Raw genomic sequence first — 19,077 nt, 5'->3', positions numbered from 1 at the left:
CATTCATTCATTGAACATCCATTAAAGGACACTGTGGCACTGTGGACCTGACGTACACAATCTGTTACAGCACTTGCACTCACAAAGTTTATGGTAAGAAGGGAATACGGAGAGGTAAAGGAGCAATCACAATACAGCAGGACACACATTATGACAAGAGAAGTAGAGGGCTCATGGAAACACATAGGAACAGCACTTAGCCCAGCATTCAGGGATCAGGGAAAGTTTCCAAGAAGAAGTCATGTCCAAACATGGGCTTGAAGAATAAGAATGATCAATGCAGAAGGAACAGCATGTGCAAAGATGTGAAGCTGAAAGAGAACATGGAATTTCTGAAGAACTAAATTTAATTTGTTTGGAGTATTAGGTGCAAGGAAACAAGTGGTAAAAGATGAGTCCTGAAAAATAGGCAGGGGTAAGATGATAAAGGACCTTGGAAGCCCTTAGAGAGTTTAGATTTGATCCTAACAAAACCCAAAAGATGTGGAAGGAAATGATGCTGATGATGGTGATGGTGATGATGATGAGGATAATGATGACAGGAGGCTAGGAGACAGCAATTTGTCATTACAGGACAAATAGGTGGTAGTAGACGTGGCTGCAGCAACAGAATGAGCATCTCTTGAGCATCGACAATGAGCCAGACTCTGTGATAGGCAATTCCTTAATTAATATTCACAACTCCACAAGAGTAAGCATATAACTTCACTCTGGCTGCTGTGTTAAGAATGGATTAGAAGAAGACAAAATTGGAAGAAAGAAAACCAGTTAGGACATGGCTTGCCGCTGCCGCTGCCATCTTGAGTTGGGATGTTGTGCAGCCGCTCTGTGCTAGAAACTCTGGTCTGAAAGTGCTGGGTTAGAGGCCTCTGCATGCCGCACCCTATGAGCCAGTGAAACTAGACTAAGCACAAAAGATAAGACAAAAAAAAGTGGCCTGGAACCGAACCAGCAATATCTTCGAGGTCTGCCTGTATACAATTTGATGAGTTCGGACATATGCAAACACTCATGAAACCATCACCACAATCAAGTACTGGAAGGTCAATGTCTTTGGGTTCTGTGGAAACAAGCAACCATTGGTCAGGACCTCAATTTTGTCAACAGATCCTGAAAAATACACTAGCCTACCCACAATTCCTGTTTCCTGTGTTGCTTCCCCAATCCTTTGAGGTTGACCTCTTCCAGGAAGCCTTCCTGACCACCCCTCCCCAGCAGGTGACTCCCTCTCCTGTATCTTGAGTCACAAAAGTTGTGTATAAAGAATACGCATCACAGATCCATCTCTGAGGGTGAGAAATTAGGAACAACATAAATGGCCATCAAGAAGGACATACTAAAATATGGTGGGAAGCTGACGTGGGAATGACTCTTTTGGAAAGGGATTTTCAAAGTGGACTTTGCTCAAACTCGGCAAATAATTATCTTTTCATCCTCTCATAAAATTGAGACTGTGGCTGGTTCAAAGCCCAGGACCCCAGGCCTTAATTGAATTAACTCGGTTTTCCATCCTTGTGAAGGATCATTCCAAACAATAACATTTAGCAAGGGCTGCCCTTCCTGGCGGGAACATAAGTGTCCATTGAGAGGAAGATCGCAGACTCAGGACTGTGGCACACAAATTGGGCCTGAGTGGAAAATGGGGCACTCTCCGAAGGGGACAAACCACTTTCTGTTTCCTACACTTTAAAGTTCAATTTGAATACATCTCCACACAACGCTGTGTCCGCCAAAGCAAAGAGAGCGGCCAGTCCCCTTGGCTCCCCAGCCGTGGAGCACACCTGGCTCTTTACTCCTGCGCCTTCTCATCTCCTACTTTCTTCACCTGGAATGGATGCTCTTGCCTCCCTTCTCTGCATGACTGCCTACCCGTCACCTCCATTCAGACCTCACTGGCTCCAGTCCTCCTTAGCTCTTGCGCTTTGATTTTGGCTTCATTCGTGTCCACTCTACATATGCATTTGCACCCCTCACTTTCTGAAACGAAACATATTTCGCCAACTTCAGGTAAAAAGTTGTTATGCACAGAGGAAGTCTGAAAGGTCAGTGATGGAAGTCATTCTCCAAAGCTGAATGAGTCAGAATAAGACAGTCTTCTATTATTTGTATGTCCAACAACTGTATGTACAGAGGAGCTAAAACAACAACAATGACAACATAAAACAAAGGTATTGCAATTAAACTGTAAGTCCCCTGAGGGCAGAGAGCGGTCTCCTCTTTGTTAAGATATCTGCTTGCCTTTGCACACTGCTGTGCATGACTAAAACACTCAATAAATACTTGGTGGATAACACATTGTCTGCAAACCAAGAATAGGACATCTCCCATGCCTGAAACCTGGCACAACTTAGATTCGAAAATATGGCTTTAAGTAAATTTAAATTCTTGAAAGCAAAAAAAAAAAAGAACCAATTAGGAGGCTACCACAGAATTCAAATTCAAGATCATGGTGGTTTGGACTAGAGTCAGTAGTCTAGTCCAAATGGGAGACTTTTGAAAAGTACCTATGTCTAAGATTCAGGACCCTGTGGTTATGATTGAGAATATCAATTCTTACTGTTTGATGTAATCTAGAAAATTTAGGTGATTGTGATTCATCTGCTTCAAATCCAGACCACACGCTTTACATGTCCTTGTTGGTCAAATCTTTATAAGGAATGTTTTAAATTGTTTCTTCCTTATAACAGTCAAATTCAGAAATAAAAAGCGTTCTGTCTTTTCAGAGCTCTAGTCTGCAGGATTATGATTATTATACATTTTCCCATCAATGGGGAATAAGCAGAAAGAATTAGACGCTCCCACAGAGACCCACAGACTGCAATGAGGTTGACCTAAATCCTTCTTCAAGAATTCCAGCAAATATCTGGCCTCCAGAGCATTGCTCTAAAGAGGGATATTGAATTTGCCAATGTAATTGCTGTACTCAACGGGTGATACCGGATAGGGTGCAATCATAAAACAACTTCAGTCTTTCTCCTACACCTAGCTCAACTCACTCTGAATCCCCTCCCCCAGCCTGGGACAGCAGTCAAGCCAGCCCCAGGGCTTCCCAGTCCCCTAAGGTCAAGAACAATTTCACTTTAACAATTAAAACAGCTTATCCAATATAACCACCAAAACGCAGAAAAAACTTCATTCGATATAAAATTCCTCCCCTCTCGGCGTCCCCAGCTTCAGGCTTGGAGCCTGCAGTGGGCACAGGGGCTTGGTTGGCCACCTTCGTCCTACAGTTCCCCACTTCTCCCCACACAGTGTGCTTCTAGAAATGGTTTCTAGCTTTCTGGGCATGGGCTCAGAGGGAAAGAGGGGGAGGAGGAAAGGGCACAGTAGGCACAGTCTTTGTGGCAGGGACCGTTGTATCAATAATTTGGTGTTGGGTCCCCCAGGGTGTGGAGCTGGTTCTTCCATGGGTCAGTTTGACAGGTTTTTCAGAAATCCTCCAGCTAGGAGCCTTTGCACTGCTCTTCTCCCTCTTGCCCACTCCACATGGACTCCCTCCAAAAGGGTCTTTTTGTCTTTCCAAGCAGCCCTTTTGAGAGGAAGCCCTCAGAGCTCACATGCACACCCACAGGCTGGCTCCTTACTTCAAGCCAGGACAACTTTGCCGCGTGCAGCTCACTCCCCGCCCAGCCAAGCTAGCAGCACCACCCAAATAACTTCCTCTCTGATCTCTACTCAGCAGAAGTCTTATGCTTTCTAAATTCCAGAGGTCACATGTCAAGCTTTCCAAGAGCTCCCCTTGAAGCCCCACACACTGAGCCTAAGGTGAAGAGAAGCAGCCCCCAGCCTCCCCCAGCAGGGTGGGGGGAAGGCACAGCCCTGACAACTCTCTCCAACCTCTTATACGGGCTACCGGTGGACGGATGGTCACTAGTGCTGGCAAAACCCATTTCACAATCTCACTGGCACGCCCTGCATTGATAGGCCATACTTCATTTCAGGATGGCATTTTACTTGGAACCTAATTGTGTTTTTCTCCCCCTGTAGGACCTCTGCCCAAAGTCTGAAATAGGAAGAGATGCACATAAGATCTGTTATTTTAAAAAAGACTAGGAACAATTACTAGGAATTCTGAGTATAATTATGTTCTCTCTGATCCTGCACCCTGAATAGCAACCTAGAAAAGAGCACATTCTATGTGAATGACACAAAAGGTGACTTAGATCTCTGGGTGCTTTGGCCAGCTTTTCAGCAATGACCCAGGACCTTCCCTGCTACATTCCCTAAATGTTTCTGTCCAACTTTCCTATTCCCTGACTCCTGATTCTGCCTCCCATTTGCATCCCACTCACTCACTTTGTATTTGTTGACTGATCGTGAATTCACTGACTTATCCCCTCAGTATACACCAAGCAATTTAGCCGAGATTCACATTTGTCTGGAAAGAAATAACAAAATAATTGCTCTAAGCTCAGGGCCCACTTTACTCAAAGTTACAGTAAAAGGTTATGTATTTAGTGTGACATGTGAGACCCTGTGAAAATATCTCCTTCACCCAGTATCTAAAAGTCTTACATTAAAGATTCATTTTATAAATGTCTTAATCATCACCTTGTCTTAAGACTCTTTCAAATTTAGGTAATATTGATGTGCATTTAGCCAGTAATGCATTTAGGCACAAGTTTAAGGGGAACAAGATTTATTCCTTTTAGCCTATAGTTTCATTTTCACAATTATATGCATATATTTAAAAATACTTCAGTCATTATGTAGTTGCAGAGTTGAATTTTTGACAAACAACAAACTATTTTTTAGTATAAGTATATGCCAAATAGTGTGTGGAACATACTTATATAAAATATATGTATTTATTATTCATCTGAAATTTAAGTTTTGCTGGGTATCCTCTATTTTAATTGGTAAATCTGGCAACCCTAGTCCCCAGACCTTTCAGTCTGACTGCTCATTAGTGGTCCTCAGATGAAATAAGCACCTTCTAAAATACATCAACAAGTTTTTAAATGGCAATGATATATTAGCATAGTAATATGTCAAAGACTGATTCCTTCTCGATTCTGAATCCAAGTGATTGCTAACATCTTTCTTCTGATCTCCCTAAGAAAGGAAAAGAAGTTTGACTCCAGATTAGCCAATATGGGAAAAGAGTACCCCAACACATAGTCTTTGCTGTAATTCCATCTCAAGCCTTCCCAGAAAGATTCTAAAAACATATGGGGTCATCAAGAGTATCTTTGGCCGCAAGTAACAGAAAATGCAGACTCGAACTGGCTCAGATAATAAGGAAATGCCAGAAAGCCTATAACTGGAAGCCCAGAAACATAATGATGCTATGAAACCCCATGTTCTCTCTACCTCTCTTCTCTGTTCTCCTCAATGTCCACTTCCTCAAAGGGCTGCCCTCTCTCCTTACAGCAGCATGGCAGCCAGTGGCTGCTGGCGCTGCATACCTCCCATCTACAACCAGCAGGAGAGAAAGAAAAGGCTCTCCCTCTGACTGGGCCAACTCAGAACGTTCCCCCCCACCCCTTAGACTAGTAAGTGCCATCACGGAATGCCATGCATTAATCACCTCAGAAATCAGGGCTCCTCCTGGAGCAGGGAATGGGAAGGAGATATAAACAAAAATGGGCTTCAACAGGAGTTGGAGATAATGAAAGGCAACCAGTAGGGCTCACTCAAAACTATCATTAGTTCTTTAATTTTTTATTCAAATAGGCCATTAATTTGATGAAAAAGTTGCCCTTAGTGCATCTATAAGTAAACTCACTCTGGTTGGTTTGACAAACCCCAATGAAGCAAAACCAGATGCATTAAGTCTGCCTTTGGGAAAATATAGTAACAGCTATATTAGAAACGTAAGTAAACACTTCAAGAATTTAGTATGAAACACTTTTCCTCTGGGACTGAGCAACACAGACATGTTCAAAGTCATTCCTGAATCTTCCTCTTATGAAGGATAATAATAATAATGACACATTAAATTGAATAAATCCTACTAGAACTATTTCTACATTAATCTCATTTGGGTCTCACAATAACCTAGAGACAGTCCCGTTTTTTCGACAAGGAAACTGAGCCCCACCCTGATTTAGGGACCTGTCCAAGGTCACATTTGGTTACACTGGAAATTGGAACGAGAGTGCAGTCCATTTTGTCACACCTTCTTGCTGCACACAGTGGAAGCCTGCATCTCTTTATACTGACACAAGAGCTCTGGTCTATATGCAACTTCTGGTCTCAGCACAGCAACGAAGAATGAGGAAGTTGGGGGAGGGGGATACTTTTAGAAATGCTGCTACATTTTTCTTTTCTTTATACAGCAGGTTCTTATTAGTCATCCATTCTATACATATCAGTGTATACACGTCAGTCCCAATTGCCCAATTCAGCACATCCCCACCCCACCGCGGCTTTCCCCGCTTGATGTCCATATGTTTGTTCTCTACATCTGTGTCTCAATTTCTGCCCTGCAAACCGCTTCATCTGTACCATTTTTCTAGGTTCCATGTATATGCATTAATATATGATATCTGTTTTTCTCTTTCTGACTTACTTCACTCTGTATGACAGTCTCTAGATTCATCCACGTCTCTACAAATGACCCAATTTCATTCCTTTTTATGGCTGAGTAATATTCCATTGTATATATGTACCACAGCTTCTTTATCCATCCGTCTGTCGATGGGCATTTAGGTTGCTTCCATGACCTGGCTATTGTAAATAGTGCTGCAATGAACATTGGGGTGCATGTGTCTTTTTGAATTATGGTTTTCTCTGGGTATATGCCCAGTAGTAGGATTGCTGGGTCATATGGTAATTCTATTTTTAGTTTTTTAAGGAATCTCCATACTGTTCTCCATAGTGGCTGTATAAGTTTACATTCCCACCAACAGTGCAAGAGGGTTCCCTTTTCTCCACACCCTCTACAGCGAAATGCTACTACATTTAAATTAAAAATCATTGTATTACATTTTTAGTAGCCTTTACATAACAGAATAATATGGGTAGGAATAAAGTCCATGAAAAGGAATCCTACACAAAGTCTTTATGGCTAAGCCTCTTCTTTTCACGCACTGCCACTATATGAGTTATAAATATTTTTATTAAACATACTGACACACACATACACACAATTCACAAAGTAAACACTGAATTGGTTTAAGCAGAAGTGGAAATGCATTGGATCACAAAACTTAAAAGTCTCTAAGATGTCTCAACTTCAGAGGCTCAAAGAAAGTCACCAGTGCCTGGTAACTTGCCCCCTCCTGGCTCTGCTGTCCTACACATGGACTTCAGTCTCAGGCTCCACTTGCGGATACAGTAGCTGCCACCTTTTCCAGAAGGAAACCTCTGAGTATCAACACCAACACAAAGGGGAGTGTGCTTCTCTGCCAACACTCCCAGAATTGTCTTCTTGTGACCCACCGGCTCTGAGAGGGCCACACGCCCATCTCTGAAGCAGTCGATACAGATATAATGACTACAGAATACAGATCTCTGATCAGGCATGCTGGAGTTAGATGCCTACCTATGGGGCCAGGGCTGCAGTCAACTCCATCCAAAGCATATAGATTACATAGTGACGGGGAAGTGGTTACCTAGAAGAGAAACAAAGTCCTGTTTTTTTTTTTTTAAACTTTTTTTACACTTCTAATAAACTTTATTTTTTTAGAGCAGTTTTGGGTTCAAAGCAAAATTGAGCAAAAAGTTCTGAGAATTCCCAAATACCCCCATCCCCACAGATGCACAATCTTGCCAATGTTGACTTCCGACACCACAGTGATCTATTTGTTGCAACTGATGAAGCTAGATTGCCACATCACTATTACCCAAAGTCCATAGTTTACATTAGGGTTTACTCTTGGTATTGTACATTGACTGGGTTTTGACAAATGTACCATGACATGTATCCACCATTGTAGTTTCATACAGAATAATTTCATTGTCTTAAAAATCCTCTGTGCTCCAACTATTCATCTCACCCTTCATTCTAACTAGACTCAATTAATCATTTTACTGTCTCCGTAGTTTTGCCTTTTCCAGAATATCATATTTGGAATCACACAGTGTGTAACCTTTTCAGATTGGCTTCTTCCACTTAGCTAGATATGTTTATGTTGCCTCCATGTTTTTTTTTTTTCATGGCTTGGTAATTTATATCTTTTTAACACTGAATAATATTTCATTCTCTGGATGAACCACCATTTGTTTATCCACTCACCTACTGAAGGACATCTTGGTTGCTTCCAAGTTTTGGCAATTATGAATAAAGTTGCTATAAATACCCATATGCAGGTTTTTGGGTGGACTTAAGTTTTTAGCTCCTTTGGGTAAATACCAAGGAGCACAATTGCAGGGTTGTATAGTAAGAGTATGTTTAGTTTTATAAGAAACTGCCAAACTGTCTTTTAAAGTGGCTGTATCATTTTGTATTTCCATCAGCAATAAATGAGAGTGCCTGTTTCTCCACATCCTGCCAGTATTTAGTGTTGTCAGTGTTTTGGACTTTGGCCACACTAATAGATATGCAGTGGTATCTCTGTTTGTTTGTTTGTTTTTTGGTTTGGGTTTTTTTTTTTTTTTAATTGGAGTATAGTTGATTTACAAAGCTGTGTTAGTTTCAGGTATACAGCAAAGTGAATCAGCTATACATATACATATATTAATAGCCAGGACATGGAAGCAACCTAAATGTCCATCAGCAGAGGAATGTGGTACATATATACAATGGAATATTACTCAGCCATAAAAAAGAAGAAAATAATGCCATCTGCAGCAACATGGGTGGACCTAGAGATTGTCATACTGAGTGAAGCAAGTCAGACACAGAATGAGTAATATCATATATCACTTATACGTAGAATCTAAATTAAGGGTACAAATGAACTTATTTACAAAACAGAGGTAGAGTCACAGATGTAGAAAACAAACTTACGGTTACCAGGGGATGGGGGGGCAAGGATAAATTGGGAGATTGGGACTGACATATACATACTACTATATATAAAATAGATAACTAATAAGAACCTGCTTTATAGCACAGGGAACTCTACTCAATACAGAGTCCTGTGTAAGAAGAAGGGTGATTAGATGCTGGGAGACAAAAAGTAATGTATCTATTACATTCATGAGCAACAACAAGAACTTATTCAACATCATGTTAAACTATATTGTACCACTGCCTATGTAGTGCCTTTTCTCAAGTCTTTAAAGAAACTGAATTAGCCATCTGGATTATTCCCTTTTGGGCAACATTTGCACAGGTAATCTGACTCAGGAACAGTAAGACACAAACCCTGAGGTTTGAGGTTATACTTTCATTCAAAGAAACCGACTTTGAATGTCGGTTTAATGTACATTGCTATTCTTTATCTGATGGCTTAAGGACAATTAACTGGCTGGAGGAGACAAAGAGAAGAAAGGATGAAGCCCCATGCTTCCTAAAGGTTGTCAGCATGAAGCAGAGAAGGGCCCTGGTTTATGCTGAGTGTCAGACACATTTGTCTCTGAAGCTGAAATGATCTCACTGACAGATACAAAGTCTGATCATGGGGAGTTTGTAGAAGAACTTGAACAGCAAGGAAAATCAAAAGCAGTGACAATCAAGCCAAAAAAAAACCCAAAACACTTTCAGAGCTGGTCACCACTTAAGAGTTATTCACAAAAGCTCTTTTGTCCTCTTAGAAGAACGAACCAACTCCATATTAAAAGATGTGGCTACAATCTCACTGGCAGCCGTCAAGTCTGGAACTTTGCAAACAGCAGTCACCATGGAGATGTTTCAAGTGCCCTCACATGAGCCTGCATCACTTCAGTCCATTTTCCAAATGGATCTAGATTTTATCTTGCTGGGTAAATTGCCTTCTCTCTCACCTCTGTGTCTCTCCCTCTCCTTCACCCATACTTTCTGCCACAGTCTTTTTAAAAAGGAAAAATGAATCCCTACCCTCTGAGGTTTCAGGCTCTGGACTAGAGATTGAGCCAAGGGGAAGAAAATGAAATTCTCAAGCAGACACTATTTACAATAATATAAAAAGAATCAACTGCCAAAGACTATATCTAACAAAAGATATGCAAGACTTCTACACAGAAAAATACCAAATATTGTTAAGAGAAATTTCATAAGACCTAAATAAATTGAGTGATATTCCAGGTTCATAGTTTTGTATGACCCAATGTTGTAAATCTGGGAATTCTCTACAAGTTGATGTGTAAATCTAAAGCAATCTCTATGAAAATCTAAATCTCAGCATCTTTATTTTTAAGAATTTTACAATCTAGTTTTTTAATTTACATAGTAAACAAAAGGCCAAAAATATCCACGATAATGGCAATAAGGAAGAACAAAGTTGGAAAATACATACTACGAGATGTTAAGACTTATCATCCCAAGACACTATAAGGCTGCAGTAATTAAAGTGTAAGTATAGGTACAAGCATAGAAAAATAGAATAATGGAACAGAATAGGGAAACAGACCCCATGTCTACAATCACTGAATTTATGATAAAGATAGCTTCAAAACAGAGTAGAGAAAGAGTGGTCTTTTCAATAAACGATGCTAGGTCAATTGGGTATCCGTAAAGAAAAAAAGTAAGTTAGAATCATAACTCACACCATACAGACGAGTCAACTGCAGGCAGGCTGTAAATTGAATGTGAAAGATAAAATATACATCTTTTAAAAGAATATGAAGGACAATATCTTTATGACCTTGAGGTCAGCAAAATCTCTTAAACGGGACAAAAATACACTAACCATAAGAAAGAAATTAATAAATTGAATGCTGTTTAAATTAAGAAATTCTGCTCACTAAAAGATACCATTAAGACAGTGAAAAGTCAAGGCACAGAGTGGGAAGAAATTTTTAAAAATATATATACAGACATATCCTACAAAAGACTCGCATCCACAATATATAACTAATGTTTGCAAGAAAAAGACAGATAACCCAATAGAAAAATGGACAAAAATAATTCAACAGGCACTTCACAGAAGGGTTTATCCAAATAGCCAGTATATATGAAGAGATGCTCAACTTCATTAGTCATCCAAAAAAAATGAGAATTAAAACCACAATATGGCTAAAATGAAAATCACTGAAAATGCCAAGTGTTGGTAAGGATGTGGAGTATCCAGAACTCTCATACACTGCTAATGAGATGATACATTGATACAACCACTTAAAAAGAACTGAACACGTGCCTATCCTGTGATCCAGCAATTTCATCCCCACGTAGATAGCCAACAAAAACGACTACACATATTCACCAAAAGACACGGACAAGAGTGAGCATAAGAGCATGATTCATTACCGCCAAAAACTAGAAAACACCCAAATACCCATCCACAGCAGAATTCATACAGTGGAAAATTGTATTACGGTGTGAATTGTTAGTATAGCTGTTATTTTCGTGGGGCTAGTGATGACTGAGTATAAGGGAGGTTTCTGGGATGCTAGTAAAATGTGTACTTTTGAGGGGGGTGCTGATTACACTTATTATATTTATGAACATATAATCCTATGTTCACTTGGTAAAAATTCATTTACAATCTATGTACTTTTCCATATATAGTTATATTTCATAAAGAAGTTTCAAATACTGGGGATAAAGAGGGAAAGAATGAAAAGGTAGAAGTGCTTGCAAACGCTCAGGAAATAAATTAATTGAAACAAGTCCAATATTGGTAACTATTTTCTGCCAACTGGACATGACTTTGTGTGACATGCCAGGCAGAGAGCAGCCTCATCTTGAGGCAGTTCAAACGTCAGTACCAAACTATGGTGATGCCCACAGATGCAGAATTCCAGCAGTCCCTCTCAGGGTTTGAGGAAGATACAAGAAAATGTTTTCCTGGTCTGGTAAAGAGGGCCATTCTGCTAACATGTTGTTTTTGGTTTAGCAGGCAGGTCCTGTCTACTCAATGACCTCACCCAATCTCACGGTTTCAAATGACATCTAAATGCTGATGATTCCAAAATGTATAAAACCAACTCAGACCTCTCCACTGAACTTCAGAATTATATAGCTTGAATCATACAAAATTGCCATTTTTTGTGGGGCTAAAAATGTATGATTTCAGATAGCTCAACTTATAAATAAAGTGCCTAATTTATATTTCTAATAAGCATCTCTAATATAACTTATCCAAAACCAAATCTTCCTCTCCTGCATCTGCCCACCTCAATACGTGGCAATCCTATTCTTCCTTCGCTCTAGCTAAAAACCTGGAGCCATCATTGACTCCTCTCTGTCTCTAAAACCACATATTGAATCCATCAACAAATCAACCCCGCCAGGCCTGCCTTCAGAATATATCCATAGTCAGACAGCTTCTCCCCACCTTCACAATATCACCTTGGTCTAAGTCACCATCACTGAATGCACGACTTTTTGCAATAATTCACTCTGCATGCTCCCTCCTCCCTCAACCCCCAAATTTAGTTCATCCCAGCAGCCAGAGTCATCCTTCAAAATGTTAAATCAGACTGTATCACTCTTCTGCTTAAAATCCTCCAGTGGTGTCCCATCTCATTCAGAGTAAAGACCTAAGTCCTACAATTGCCCAAAAAGCCCTACAGCATTGGGTTCTCCCATCACCTCTCCAATTCAGACTCCTCCCACTCCTTGCCTGTTCATTCCACTCCAGACACCCTGGCCTTGTTGCTGTTCCTCCAACATGCCACACAGACTCCCACTCCAGGGTTACCTGCTGTTCCTACTGTTGGAAACACTACCAGATATCCATACTATACTTACTCCTTCCTCTCCTTCAATTCTTTGCTTTTCACTGGGAACTTTCCTAATAACCATGTTTAAAATTCAAAAATTCCCCAACAGGCACTTTTTAACCACTTCCCTGTTCTATGTTCCTTCATAGCACTTATCACCACCTAACATACTATGTATCTTACTTATCTGTTGTTTTATTATAAACAAATTAGTATATGTTTCATAAAGACATGGATTTGTTTGTTTTGTTTTCAGCTGTGTTTCTAGTATCTGGAACAGTGCCTGGCACATAGAAGACATGAAATAAATATTCAGTAAATAAATATTCAGTAATGAAAGAAGGAAAGAATACATCGCGGACCCAGAATCCTTCCAGTTTTCCACTCCTCTCTCCTTAGAATATGACCCTTGTCCTCATGGCCCAAGATCACTGCTCAGTCTTTGACATCACATCCATATTATTTTAAGCAGCAGGATTCAGGAAGGAGGAAGAAAGACATGCCCCCTTTATTTTAAGTAGACTTTCAGAAGTCCACACTTCATTTCTGTTTATATCCCATCATCCATACCTAAGCCATGCTTTCCCAACCTTGGCATTATTGACATTTTGGACCGGATAATTCTTTGCTATGGAGAGACTGTCCTGTACTTTGTAGGATGTTTAGCAGCATCTCTGCTAGCGTTCCACCAGATGCCAGTAGAACATGCCCCTCTCCCCACCTCCAAGTTGTAACAAAATGTCTCCACACATTGCCAAATTTCCCAGGGAAAGAGGGATACCCCTGGTTGAGAACCACTGACTTAAATTGAAAGAGGTGGTACATATCACAATAGTAAATATCAGGTGATAAAGTTGGAATTCTGTATTTTGAGATACGACAGGAAAATGCATGTTTGGTAAGTATTTAGCAGTCTCTGTTAAGAAAAAAATTACTCCTCCCCAGAGGCAAGCACTGTTGTCACTGTTTGGAGATAATTTCAGAGATATTCAATGCATAAAGAACTGGCTTACTTATATAAAGAGTAGCCTCTGTCATACTAAGTTATGCCTTGCTTTTTTCTCTCTTAACAAGGCCATTTTTTTCTGGGATAGGATATGGCCTTTCTACCTATGGATTCAAGTATTCTTTTATTTCTGAAAAGTTCTCTTAAATTTTAAAATTTCAATTTTAAAAATTATATCTTTAAATATTCGTTCAGTTTCCTTATTTAACCATCATTAACACCAATTATGGGTATTTTAGACTTCCTGTGTCTGTCTTCGATATCTGTTATTTTTGTACTAATCATTTAAAAAATTTCATGGTACTTTACATTTCACTTTCCTGTGCCTTATGTTCACCAGTGTCTACCCGTTATAGTGTTGCATTCAATCCTTTGTTGAACTCACTTTTCTCCTCCATCTCTTCCCAGAGCTCTGTCAGGTCACAGAGCATCTCTTTCTGGCATCTCACCTTTTTGATTCCTGTTTTCTGGAGGCAATTACTTCATTATGTTATTTTTTATTAATGGTGATATGTTTGATCATAATTTTTGTATCTTGAAGACAATATTTTTCTGATGAATAGTCTTTATTTGCCATTAGTTGCTTCAATTCCTTTTCTGACTTCTTTCTTCTAGTGTCTTTATATAATGATCCTGTGACCATTCCCTTTTTGCTGTTACTCATGAGTAAGATGATTCTTAACTCAATTAAATATTTACAGAAAATATCTCGGGGACTCACCAAGGACTATGAGCCAAACTAGAAAGAATCCTCTTTTTATATGAAGCTGTGGGTAGAATTAAATGGTTTTAGACTTTTCTTTCCCCCAGTCAGCAGTGACCCATAGCCGTCTGATCTTTTCACAATACAGATTGTCTCTCTCCCACCCTCCCTCATTTGCAGTTTGCTTCCTGTCAGTATGTCTTGTCTGTGTAATTTCTCATTCAGTCCTGCCTGTCGTCCTCTTTTCCACTGAGGCCTAGCAAAGTCCTTGTAACGAGTCTTGACATATTTTCTGTTCCAAACAAGAATAAGACCAAGACCACCAGTTGCTACTAACATTTATTCTCTTTTCTTCTTGTTACCAAACCAAACTTGAGTCTGCTCACCTGACATGCAGCAAAGCCAATCTATTGACACGGGGTTGTGTTACTGCAAGGTGCCCACCATGTTGCCAAGGAAGGAGAACAGGCAGTTCATGTTCAAGAGACCCAAACTTCCCAATAGCTTTCAGGGAAGGGTTTTTAAAGGCAACGTTAGGGATAAGGATTGTAGGGTGCCTGATCAGCTTGTGAACATTCTTCTAATTGGTTGGTGGTGAGGTAACTGGATGGTATTTTGGGAGTCAACATCATCAACCTTACAGTTCCAACCAGTTTGGGATCTGTGTGCTGGTTATCAGCATGCAGTTTACTTCTTCCACCTGGTGGGGTTTTTAGTATCTGCAAAACAACTCAAGGATATGGCTCAGGATATTATCTGAAGCCCTTGAGGAGGCACTGAAGGTCCTTGACTTTGTTTTATGGCTAAACTATTATTATTTTGTCTTGTTTGACTGTTTTCCTTTGTTTCTGCATTTTCTCACTTCCCTGATTAAACCTGCTCTTTGGAACTTGGGGAAGGCCTGGGAGGCTAAAGCTTCTCTATAAACAAAAGGAAGGGGACACAAGGGTCTGTCCCCAGGAGGCCCCACAGTGTCCTGCTCAGTTTCATTATATCAGAACTTCTCTGTTATTGGAGATAGCAATATAAGCTGCTAAAAGATTACTTTTTCTGGACTTTGCAGCTGTTTGTGACCATATAATCAGGTTCTAGTGGATATCTTTTGGAGGGAATTCTGGAAAGTCTCTATTAAAAAAATACAGACAGCTGGAGAAAACCCGTGTTAGCCTCCCTTCTACTGCCTGGAATATGAATGTGATGATTGATGCTCCAGCAAGCTCCTGGATCAAGAGGTTACCATAAAGGTGGAAGCCACACACCAGGAAAGTGGGACCGAAAAGCAGAAAACCTAATTTTTTATAACAGTGGAGTCACTACACCAGCTCTGGACGGCAAACCTCTAGACTTCTCTTACGTGAGAGAGAAACAAACTTCTATCTGTTATTTTGGTTGTTCTGTTAGATGCACTTGAACTTAATCCTAACTAAAACAACAAAGCTTTGTCCCTATGGGTGTATTACTGACTTTCAAGAACTGCTCTGTGAGCCTTGTCTGAGATCAGCAGTCAAAGACGTCCTCTCTTGTTGGAATAACCACTATTTGACTTTTACTCCTTTTGGCATCCCTTCCTCAAATATTATAGTTTGGAGTTATAAATGTCTCCTAGTGCTCTTTAAGATGGAATTTTAGTTTTCTCAATTTTGAGTATTCTCCTTTTTTCTTAAATGAAGGAGTAGACAGGTGGAATGCTTCTCTGTTCTACTACTTTAAAACTGGAAGGAGGAGATTTTTTTTTTAAGATAGAGAAGAAACAGTTTGAAAACAGCAAAAGGAAATATGAAGGGCACAATCTCTACTTCCAGGCTCTGATTTATGAGACATATAAGCTTCACACAAGAAGTCTGCAGAGCAGGTGATATCATCAGAGGACAGCTCATTTCTTTTACGGTAAAAATACAGCACTCAAAGTAGATGTTGAGGATACAGAGTTATTAGCTAAATGATAACCTAAGAGTTCCAAAGGCATAACAAAAGGTTAAAAGGACAAGGAAGTGCACTGGGTGGTCAGAATTACATGGGCATTAAGGGTCAAGGTGACAATGGGTGAACTGGGAGATTGGGCTTTCCTGGTGACAGGAAAACTAGCAAGTATCCTAATAGCCTCCAGAGGAAGGCAGGTTCACCCTTTCATACTACATTGGAGGATGGATATATATATATATATATATATATATATATATATATATTTATTTATTTATTTATATATAGATATAGATAAGATATAGATATAGATATAAAACCTGGGTCCAGGTACTCATATACACAAAGAGCGACTGTCTTCTGAGGTCTTACCATCTCTTTAGAGCCTTAATGTTCAACACCTTCAGTCTCTCATCCCCTAAAGTTTACAGAAATCTTCCATCTACTCCCTTCCATTCTATTCAAAGATACTTAATTGCATCAGTTAGATGAGACTTATGGAAAACAAACGCCTGGAAGAAAAGTATATTGTAGGCAGCTTCTGCTTTCCACCTCAACACAACCCCTCCTGAGAGAAGGAAACTTAACACCTGGGGGAACTGGGGTGGGGGGAGTAAAAGGGGGAAATAGAAAAACACAAGTTATTATGTCAAATATTATCCTACTCCCAAAGCACTCTCTTGCTTTGATTCTCTACACAAGGTAACCAGTCCCCTTTCTCTGCTGTGACTACAGCCAAATCCTGCTTTTCATGTCGGCAGAGTAGTGACGCCTTCTTGGAGAAAAGTAGGCGACCTCAGAACCTCTGCACCCCCAGACATCTCCCCCTGCTCCTGATCCTTATAGACTCCTTTTAACCCTCATTCTTTGAGAGCAAGGTTTTTAAAATGCTTTTCAAGGAAAATCATATCCACAACTTCAAACTAGGAAACGTATAGAGTGTTGGTGCTCTGGCTGAAGCAGAGGCGGGGACCCCGAGCTCTGTGTACTCAGCCACCTCTTGGCACTGCCGTCCGGGCCTGACCCTCCCTGCCACACACTCACCTCTGCTAAAAACCCTGGACTATGGCAACCAACTCATCCCAGTTTGCCCAGGACTTTCTGGGTTTTAGCACTCAAAGTTCCACATCTTGGGAACCCCCTCGGTTCCATGCAAACCAGGAGAGTTGGTCACCTAACCCTAAACACACCTCCATGATGGTTTAAAAATCCCCAATTTAGAAAAAATTCATTGCCCTTGTCACAATATAAGCATTTCTAATAAAGGTAACATTTTAAGCCATGGTTGGTCATTGCCAGCGTAGTATGAATTAGTTCATCAGCTACTTTCCAAATGGCAGCCAGGTGAATGGGATTTGATGGTGAAAAGAACGGGCACGGCTGCCTCTTTAGCATGCCCCTGTTGACTTAAAAAAAAAATATGTGCACAACATGAGAGTTGCGAGTTAAGTTTTATTTGAGGCAAAATGAGGACTGCAGCCCAGGAGAGAGCAGCTGCCCCGAGGAGGCGAGCGGAGGAGCCAGGAGATACAGGAGTTTTGCAACAAAGACCAGGTAGTCAGAACGTCAAAAGATTATTGTTAAATAAAGAAAACCAAATATCTCAAGTTAAGGAATTCAGCACTTTTCTAGGTATGGGAAGATGCAAGAGTCTGGGCTCAGTGAAACCATTCCTTTGATATGCACCTCAGCTATCTGGGGCCAGTATCCTGTATTTTCACATCCTGAGTTTCCTCAGGGCTCACTGCAGGGAGTGACTGCAGTCTGATGGCTGCTAGATGGCAGGGATCCTTTTCAGCACTGAGTCACCTCAGGGCTCACTGGCTCACGCTGGAGGGCTGCAATCATTGATGACTGTGCCATCCTTTGTTTATTGATATGGCAGGAAATATTCCATTTATAAATATTCCATGCCCTTTATAAGTATTCCATTTATCACCCTGTTGGTCTTGTGAAAGTCAAATTCACTCACCCAGTTTCCTACAGGGACACCCTAGTGGAACACCCTGAAGCTGCACCCCCTCCGTACCCAAGCAGTGTCTTCTCTCCCCATATGAGGAAATATGCAGTCAGGGCTGCAGAACAGACTAAAACCAAGGACCCACGCAGGGAATCAAGCCTTGACTTCACTAGAATAACTCTGTGACCAAACTAACCAGCCACAGAGAAGCCTGTATAATTGACTTGGAAAAGCTTTCAGGCACAAGAGTCTCTCACAGCATTGGGAACCAAGGCCCAAACTGCAGAATGAGCACCCAGCAGAGAAAGGAACCGTTCAAAGATACCCAGATGATCCCCTTTGCTGGCAAAGTTGTCCAGATGCTCATGCCGTTCATTAAGCCCAATTCTAGTTCATCTGTGACCTTATTGAAACCAACTGTTTCCCAGAGCCTCTAACACCTCTCCAGATTCAGACGCCCTTTCCCTCCAAGTAGAATTTGAGGGTCTGTTTTTCTTATTAAGTTTAATTGAAAGATGACTGAACCATGGTCTTTCTTAAACAGGGAATTCCCTACCAACAGACCTTGTAGAACAGAGGGGTGGCAAAGAGGCAGCAGAGACATGATACAGCTTCTACAGTCTGTACAGTGATGAAAGGCTGGGTCCAGCCTGGACCACTTCAAAGTCAACCCATCAGACCTCAGACACTGGATAAATTGAAAGCAGCACATTGTGTTTAGAACAGCCGCATTCGGCGTGGCAGCAACGAGACCGAGGAGAGATGGGCTGAGAGCATGAAGGGATGTGAGAGAGG

The sequence above is a fragment of the Eschrichtius robustus genome, chromosome 11 (genome assembly GCF_028021215.1).
Source record: "Eschrichtius robustus isolate mEscRob2 chromosome 11, mEscRob2.pri, whole genome shotgun sequence".
Lineage (NCBI taxonomy): Eukaryota > Metazoa > Chordata > Mammalia > Artiodactyla > Eschrichtiidae > Eschrichtius > Eschrichtius robustus.
Note: the sequence above shows the minus strand (reverse complement) of the source record.